Raw genomic sequence first — 9,831 nt, 5'->3', positions numbered from 1 at the left:
AACCCGGCATTCTGCCAGGTGTCCCTCCCAGCAGCCCCCCTTCTTTGGTTAGTCTCCTTTGTGGGTCCTTCCCAGCTTCTAAACCCCTTACTCTGGGGGGATTGCTTCTTTGATGTCTGTTCTATCCATGTGTTCTGACCTATGATCCCAGACAGCTTCCCAACTTTAAATTCCATCTATATGCTGACAACTTCCAAATTTATTCCTCTGCCTGGACCTTTCCCCTGAATTCCTGTGGCATACTTGTCATCCCCACTTGGATGGGGAACGTGCACCTCAGACTTAACACACCCAGAAAGGAAACTCATCCTCCCTCAGTAAGCCTACTCCTGCTCTGTCTCATTAAATGTCCAGGCTATCATATTTTTAGGCTTCCAACCATGGAGTGATTTTTGATTTCTCATTTACTCTGAAACCCCCACCTCCAATTGGCCAGAAAATTGTCTGGCTCTATCCTCAAATATATGTACAATTTTCACTCACAGCATCCCCGTCCTGGCCCAAGTCACCATACTCTATCATCTCTTGCCAAGATTCCTGCCCTGTTCTTCTGGCTTTGTGCTTTGCCTGTGTTTGGTTATTCTTCCAATCTAGCAACTGGTATGATCCTTTTAATACATATGTCAGGTCCTGCCACCCTCTCCCTGGAGCCCTCCATGACTTTCTCCTGCTCAAAGTCAAAGACAGCCCTTCCCCATGAAGCTCCCGAAGGCCTCGCTCAGTCCCATGCATCCCTCTTAATTCCTCCCATGCCCACCCTATCACTTTCTCTAGTCTTGCCACAAATGCAACTTTTCCACAAGTATCTATCTCTTGGTTTAAAATGGCATCTTCCTGTTGCGTTCTGAGGTTATTATGCTCCACGACTTGTTTTTCACTTACAGTTATCCTGTTTGGTATGTCACGACTTTACTTATTTATTCTCCAGCTTCTCTCCTCAAAATGGAAGCTCCAGAGAGATCTTCACCTGCTTTATTCACTACATTTTTTTATAGTACACAGAGAGCACTGAAAAAACAACAACAACAACAACAACAAAACATGTTGCTTGGAGGAGCTGAGTCCATCAGTAAAGAATGAATGTCACTGGCTTGCTCTGCTTTGCCTCTTGGACCCTTGTCTAGAAAAGCCTGAGATTTTCTGTGAGAGCCAGGGTGTGTGGGAAGAGGAACGTGTGTGTAAAGGGGGATGTGGAGATGTACTGGGGCTGAGGAAGACACGGTGGTATGGCGGCCTTCCTTGTGAGGATGAGAAGACTAGACTGGGGGGCTGTGCTGCAGAGGCAACACAGGGAGCCCGGCTCTGTGTGCTCCCCTATCCCCCACAGGGCTTCTCTGCCTGCCACTTCTCTAGCCACACATCACGATAGCTCTCACACATTCTGGTCACTTACGCATGTCCCGGGAATTGTCCTAAAGGCTTTCCTGTGTTAATTGATTTAGGTCTACCAACAACCTTAGGAGGCAGTAAAAGCTCACCCTAAATGCTAAGCCTTTTAACTTAAGGAAGGTTTGGTTTTACTTTATTAATTTGTCATTTCAGTTAGGTGTTCAATCGAAATGTTTGGTGGTCTCAGTCTTCCCTGTGGTAGCTCCGAGCCCTTGGCACCTTTCACATAGTAGCGCCCTCACTTTCCAAGGCCCCCAGATCTGACACTCCCTTGACCAGCAGGTGGTTAAGAGAGAGAGTGCAGGATCACATTTCCTTGGCAAGAGAATCTAACTACACAGCAGCCCTAACTGCAAGGAAAGCTGGGCTGGGAGGACCAGTCTGGTGGGGTGACAGGAATGTCTTAACTGTCATATGCCAGTCTCTGCCAATCAGATTCCTGGTATTCACACACAGGAAAAAGTTAAAGTGCAGAAAGACAAGAAACTTGCCCAAAAGTTAGCCAGTGATGCAGAAGACAGCTGGGACCTAGTCCCAAGCTGTTAGCCTCTATATAGGCTTTTTGTCGTTATAGCTAGGGTAAGAATTTGACCATTTTAAGGTAACAGCGGGTCATCCAAATGAATGAGAAGATAACAAAAGGCACCAGCACACCCCAAGCTCTTATTCCAGTTTATTTTCTAGGTGTTCTTTTTCAAGGAGGCAGTCACCTGGGCCAGAGTTTGCCAACGCTACCCATCTTGATAATTCTGGATAAATTCAGAACCAGCTTCGACATTCATATCTATCACCACGAAATGTTCCCTGAACCTGAAGCTAGCCTGAAGCTAGCTAGGTAGGTGGGAGCTATGCAGAGGGAGACTAGCTAGAAGGAGGGTGTGGCTTGTGCAGTGAAGGCTTTCTAAGGAGTCTTTTACATGTTTAATTTCTGTGTAGAAGTCACAATCGGAATGTCACAGACGGTTGCTTATTTTAGGTTCTCATGGGGTCAGGGGAGTAGGAGAGGCTGAGAATTGCCTCTGGTATGGCCCAGGTGTGTGATGGTGGAGAAATCAGTGCGAGTATAGTTGTGGGCAAAATAAGGAGGTGAGGCTCTGTCAACAGATACTCAAGGTTCTTAAAATGTGTCTGATTGAAAAGGCAGGACCTGGCTGGGCATAGTGACACATGCCTTTACTCCCAGCAGAAGTAGAGGCAGGCAGATCTCTGAGTTTGAGCCCAACCTGGTCAACAGATCAAGTTCCAGGACAGCCAGAGATACACAGAGAATCTCTGTCTAGGAGGAGGAAGAGCAGGAGGAGAAGGAAGAGGAGAAGGAGGAGGAGAGGAAGAAGAAAGAAAGGGCAGGTCCTCTCCCCACAAAATGGATGCGCTGGCCTGAATCTGCAGAATTCCCAGCTTCCCCACAGGGTACAGTGAGCACTCTCTGAGGCTTCTGCCTCCGGAAGGAAGGCAATCATCGGTGCCCTGGGCTCTGCTGCCTCCTACAGAAGGAACTCTCAGGCGTGCTCCAGGCTCTTGTGCCAGCCTCCTTGCTGTCCCCGGGATCACTGGGCCTGAGGAGTCTGCAAGCACCTGGAACTGTCCCCCAGATTACAGCCACAGGGCGAGTCAGGACACAGCCAGGTGCTCTTGATTCAAATTAGGTTTAAGGTTTTCCTTCCCTCAGTACCGTCTAATCTTCAGAGCTCACGGGCACCAGGTGGGGTGACATGTGCCTATAATCCTAGCACTTGAGAAGCTGCGGCATGCGATGACCATGAGCTCCAGTCTGTCTCAGACTACATGGGGAAAGCCAGGCTAGTCTGGGTCATGTGAGTAGAGCTTGTCTTAAAAAAAAAATTCAAATCAAATCCAAACAAAAACCTTCAACTGCGTTTACTTCCTGTCATCTGAGAGTTTTTGTCTGCTGCGGCCTTGAGGCTGCTCCCTGGGGATGGAAGAGAGCTCATGGCCGGGATCCTGCAGCTGTTGTGGACACAGGAAGCCATGGTTACTTATAAAAGGTAGAGAGAACTATAAATACTGTTAAAAAACAGAGCTTCCCAGCTCAGAGGAAGTCCGGATGTTGTCAAAACCAGGCCGGGGAAGAAAGGGGCTCCTGGGAGTCTTCCTAGTTCCCTCTGAACCTCCCAGAAATCTCTGCTGATGGGCAGGGAAGCTCCTCAGCATGACTGTTGTTCAGGCTCCGACTTGACCTTCTAGCCCCATGACTCTGTAGCAGCCCCCAGTAACCCCAAGCCTCCAAAGTTCCAGGCTCACGTTCTTAGGCACCAGAAAGCACCCTCTTGTCCCTTCCCATCTGTCTCAGTCCACTCTTTTCTTAAGCCTGGCTCGAATCCCAGGGATCCCTGTAAGATGTTCTAGACACTACTAATGCGAATAAAGAACTGTTCCCTCTGCTGAGGGCTTACCAGCTGCCTGGTGCTCTGCGGGCCTCACTGTCAATTCCCTTTACAAACATGCCAGGCAAGCAGTGTTTTAAAATCCCTGTTTTAGAGGTGGAGAAGTTTGGTTGCGGGACAGTATTTAAATCTTCTGATGTCACCTCACTAAGAAATCAGAGACTAGAAAATCTTGTCTAGACTCAAAGCCATTGTCCTGTACTCATATACAACCTACTACAGCTTTCCCCACCCCTACCCATCTGCCCACCCTGCCATCCACTCAGCAGGCTATCCACTCATCTCTGTCCTCCTGTACTTACATGTAGCAAGACGGCATTTTCCATGCTCCGAGGTCCTGTGTCACTATTTATGATGCTGCTTTGCCAGCCCAGAGTGCTGCTTCTCCCAGAGGCATTGCCCTTGAACTAAGAACTCAAAACCAAGCCTCTCTTGCATGCTTGAATGCTTGGAGAAGATTAGATGAACACTCACAACTCAATGATAACTGAATACCCACTCTTTGGGTATAAATGTTTCTAAGGTACATGGATAGTCATGTTCCTAGGGTGCAGGAGGTAATGCCATTGGGCAACCCGGGGAAGGGAAGGCCTATCAAGAGTTCTCAAGAAACCATGCCACATAACACATGAAAAGTTACCCTTGAGACTGCAGTCACAGGAAATGTAGTGCCCAGCTTCCTTAGCAGACATACTTTGTTTCCTTCCCATCCTGCTGGCTGCCTGCTTGTATGACAAACAGATCTCTGATGCCTAAAATGCAAACCCGGAACGCCGCTGGCAGCATCCTACTTGTCTTCTTTAGAAAGCCCCCAGAGATCCTGGTGCTGTTTGGCACAAAGGAAAGGAAGTGATGATAGCATGAGCTCTCTGAACACAAGCCTGTGCCTGGCTGCGTAGACTGGCAGCGGTAGCAGGAGGCATGTGCAGGCGGGCAAACACACACACACACACACACACACACACACACACACACACTCAGTCTGGTGTGGGAAAGCTTTTGTACCCACTACACGCTCCCATAGTCTAAGCATTCCCCTGTCCCTGTTGCTGGCCACAGTTCCTGCACCTCTCTCATTGATTGTGACGGTGTTGCCATTTCCTTCAGGAGACGGAAGTCAAGAGAGGAGACTGCCGTTATCATGGGAGTCCTTGCTAACACTTTTCACTGATAAGTGTCACAGATGTGCTGTCTACTCCATAGTGACAGCTGGATCAACCCAGCCACACAATCCTGAGGCAGGTGCTTCTCTACTTCTCAGGGTCTGAGTTACGTTTTAAAGACCTTTGCATAGTTTAGTGAGCTGCTTATTATTGTAGACTCTAGTTTTAGAATGATTTGTCAGATATAATAGGCTAGCTTATTTTCTCCTTTTAGTGAACAAGAGCCTGTGTGTCTGGAAAAACAAAAACAAAAATGAACTTAATCAAGATCACTAGTTCTAGGTCAAAAAAATAGCTATGGAGAATCAGAGGCTGACCATGAGTTTTAAACAGCTTCTAATAGGATGTGTGAATGGGTAAATCCTGCCACTGTCATGCTCAGCTCTGCAGCCTAGCGGTGACAGTCCTTTTCTCTTGGTGGTATTGGGAGTTCGACAGAGAATACGGGCAGTGCTCAGCAGGACCTGCGACATGAAGTGATGTTCAATAGGGCTACTGTTACAGTTATCTTCACAGTCAGCACTTAGTACTAGCGAGTAATGTAACCCACAGCTTGACCTGAATTTACATCACGGAATTTTTTTTTTAATTTTAACTTTTTTCTTCATAATTTATTCATTATACATCCTGATTGAAGCCGCACTACCTCAAGATCCAGCTATACCACACTCCTAGGCATATCCCCAAAGATGTTCCACCATTCAATAAGGACATTTGCACAGCTATGTAGCTTTATTTGCAATAGCCAGAATCTGGGAACAACCTAGATGTCCCTCAACAGAGGAATGGATACAGAAATTGCGGTACATTTACACAATGGACTACTATTCAGCTATTAAAAACAAGGACATCATGAAATTTGCAGGCAAATGGATGGAACTAGAAGAGAGCATTCTGAGTGAGGTAACCCAGAAACAGAAAGACAGGCATGGTATACATTCACTTATAAGTGGATATTAGCCATATAACATCAAAGCATTTTCAATTCCCTAAAAATAATTCTCCAATCTTCTCCAATACAGAGGACTGCCTCTCCTCTCACAAATTCGGACTGTTTGGTATGAGAACACAAACTTGCTATATAAGATCTATCTATTTAGACTAAGATCAGAAGGAAGGAGAGGAGGACCTCCCCTATCAGTGGACATGGGGAGGGCATGCGTGAAGAAGGGGGAGGGAAGGTGGGACTGGGAGGGGAGGAGGGAGGGGCTTATGGGGGGATACAAAGTGAATAAAGTATAATTAATAAAATTAAATTAAATTTAAAAAGATCTATCTATATCTATTTATTTATATTTATTTATCTATCTATACACACACACACACACATATATATATATATATATATATATATAGAGAGAGAGAGAGAGAGAGAGAGAGAGAGAGAGTTATGTAGTTATAAAGTTATAAAGATCCCAGGACATGTTGGTAGTCGAGAGTTAATATCTCCTGTGCTTTGAGAAGATTCGTGAGTCTCATGTTCAGGGGTTGTCCACAGAGATGCCTGTTTCAGGCAGGGAAAACCCTATCCCACTGAGCATGGTGCCAGGCAGCTGGAAACCATACCATCTTTACAGACAGAGGAAAGCAAGAGTGGACAGAGCTCTCAGCAATGTCCCCTGAAGGTGGTGAATAGCAGCATGAAAAGGTGTTTGGGGGGAGGAGCAGCAAAAATATCTCTGCTTGTGCTTTTGATTGCTTTCTTAGTTACCTTTCCTTTTTCTGTGATCAAGCACCCGGCAGAGCCCACTTAAGGAAGGAAGGGCTTGTTTTGTCTCACTGTCTAAGGGGATACAGTGGCAGGAAACCCGTGGCAACAACATGGGTCACATTGTATCTGTTGTCAAGAGGACCAATGCTAGAGCTCAGCTTGTTTTCTCCTTTTTCTTCAGTCTGGGACCCAAGCCTCTGGGCTGCTGCTCCATGGTTAAAATGGGTCTCCCAACCTCAGTTGATGCAGTCTGAAAATTCCTTCACAGACATGTGGTCTCCCAGGTTACTTTAGATCTTGTCAAGTTGAGATTAAATCCTAACCACCATGCTGCCTTTTGATAGTTCGCTGGTCATCTACCTGTCAGGCACTTACCACTAGTCGAGAGAAGCGGGATGCTGTTAACTATGGCCCAAGACCTAAGGCTGCACTCATAGGCGCCATGGAAGGCTGAGAAAATGATCTTTGCTCTTTCATTGCCTTCCCAGTATTGGATTTGTAGAACACAAAGATGGCGTCAAAGTCTCCATGATTCTCTAGCCAGCAGACTTTGGGAAGCCCAAGGAAATCCTCTGGGATTCCTGACGACCTTGCTCCTGTGCTGTGGGTCACCAAAGCTGATGAAGAAGAGAAAGGACAGCGTCTCACCCTGCCCAGAGCCTGGTGCGATATCAAGGTGCACTCAGTAAGAGGGTTGGCAGGCTAGAGAGGCTGTTAGAGCCAAATCTTCATGTGGCTTAAAGTCTTAGGGTGCTTAGCACAGAGGACTCTTGGGGAGAATGCGTATCACTCTGACCGGTTCCCAGGACAGGGAAGCTAGAGAGTAGCTTTGCGGTGATGGTAGTCGCCAGAAGCATGCTGCAAGAGCATGCCTGTTGTGGTCATTCCACCCTAACGGCGCACACCACATCTCTAAATTCAGCTCTGAGGAGCCGCCTTCTCCATCTGTGAATGCCCCGTCCTCCGTCTGCGGCTCCCCCTCCTGGAGGGAATGTTGACCTTGTATTGCCACTCTCCACGCTTGAGTTCAGAAAGCATACCCACGGGGTTTATCAAAGAAGAGAAGCTTTCTACAGCACGGAGGAACGAGGCTGGCGTGTCTCTATACCTCGTCTCTTTTTCTGACTTGGTGCAAGAAGTGCCAAGTTGTTCCGATCCTCCCCGTCCATGTAAAACATTTTTCAGGTCTTCATTCTGGATCCAAATGTTTTCCCTTGTAAGTTTCACTAGAAAGTGTCCCCCCCGCCCACCCCTCACCCCTGGTAGCCGACTGACAGTGATCTGCATCTAAAATCAATCACTCCTCATTCCTTAATTAGATCTCCAAATAGAAAACTGCATAGTGAGGTTCAAGTGAAAACATAAGCGGGTTTCTTTTCTTGTTGTAACCATGCCAGGTTTCCACAATCTGACCTGCAGTTGACCTCAGCCAATCAAGACCTTTCTTCAAAGGCGGGTATATATTTTTGTAACCTAGATGCACAAGAGGACGACAGAGGATTATCTTCGGTCATTAAAGATGCTGGAACATTCTTTCATACGAATGGAAAAACTAGCCCTGTGGCTACTTCAGAGCCATGTGTGAAGCTGACATAGCTTCTGTTGTCACGGGGCAGGGGCTCTAACGGTAGGATTAGCGGCACCTGCGCACTTTAGGATGGGTGTTTAAAAGCTAGTGGTAACATGGCCCACGAGTTTGATACTTGCACTACACTTGAAAGCCATGTGTGATGGATATATATATGTACACACACACACACATACATGTATGTGTACATGTCCAAAAAACAATGATCTGAACTCTCTCTGGGCAAGCTGGCTTTCAGGGTGTGCTGTATTTTATTGTCCTGTGACCTTCTGGTTGTTTTATGGGAAAGACAAAACAAAAGAAAACCTCAAGGGCATTTCTAATCCACCCATTTTTTTTTTCCTTCCAGAATGTAAGTAAATAAATGTTCCGTTATAAGAAACACTGGCATAGCCACAAGACGCCAGTGTCAAAAGAAATTTAGCTTCACAATAAAGTTTTTGGTTTAAGCTTTTCCCCTTACACAGATGTGCAAAGAAAAAAAAAAAATCTAAGAGACAGATTGAGAAGCGCGCATGTCCAGGAAAGGGGAGTGGGGTCTAGGCTTGATGACTGGGTGCCCTTCCCACAGGGCACCTCAGTGCAGAGGCCTGCTTGTGTAGAAGCCTGTCTCAGGCCAGCGCCACCTGTGGCCACGGGTAAAACCTCCTCTCTGGGTCCTGCCCTGCTTCCTGCGGAGGGGTCTCCTTCATAGTAAACCATTCTATATCCCTTCTGTGAGCATGCTAAATCTGTGTGTGCGCATATTTTGGAACCTAAATAAGATTTATGGGGTTCACAGGGGCACGGGCAATAACCTTTACAAGTCGGTGTGCACATTAACATCATACACGTGAGCAGAAAAATGGCACAAAGAAATAATTAGATTGGCTATTTCCTTTGAGTGAGAGGATAGAACTTATTTTTCTTCACATTTCCCTGTATTTTTTAAATTTGTGGTTCAAGTTGTCTATTTTTATAACAAATAAATTGAGTGAACATGTTACAAGGTAAGAAAAATGCTCAAATAACTTTGGCTCCTTTTGTTAGATTTAATCCTGAATCACAAATTTAAAACAAAAGCATCACATGATCTGTTCTTCCTATCTTAAAAAAATACAAGGGAAACAAAGCATAAGATAACCCCGCCCCTTCCAAAGCATAAGAGCATGAGTCTAAGTTTCACTTTTAGAGAGTTTTAATCTAATCTTTGAAACTATTTGGATAAAAGTCAGCATTGGAAAACCTATTTCTGCTTTAAAAGAAATAATAAATCCTTATCCTCAGGACTCAGAGGCTCAGCTGAATTGCTCAGCCCCAGAAACGGTTTAAAAAACTTAATTAAAAATGTATTACAGGCAGAGCGTTTGCTTGGAAGTGGCCATCCGCTATCTTGCGGTTTCTGTCCTAGGGATGTTAAGTTTTGTAGACTTATTTTAGGTAGATTGGGGTAAGGAAGAGGCAGACGTGTGTGTGTGTGTGTGGTGGGGTGAGGGTGTGTGTGTGTGTGTGTGTGGTGGGGTGAAGGTGTGTGTGTGTGTGTGGTGGGGTGCGGGTGTGTGTGTGTGTGTGTGTGTGGTGGGGTGAGGGTGTGTG

Source organism: Psammomys obesus, unplaced genomic scaffold (genome assembly GCF_907164565.1).
Source record: "Psammomys obesus unplaced genomic scaffold, mPsaObe1.curated_primary_1811, whole genome shotgun sequence".
Taxonomy (NCBI): domain Eukaryota; kingdom Metazoa; phylum Chordata; class Mammalia; order Rodentia; family Muridae; genus Psammomys; species Psammomys obesus.
The sequence above is the reverse complement of the archived record's forward strand: the minus strand, read 5'-3'. Positions refer to the sequence as shown.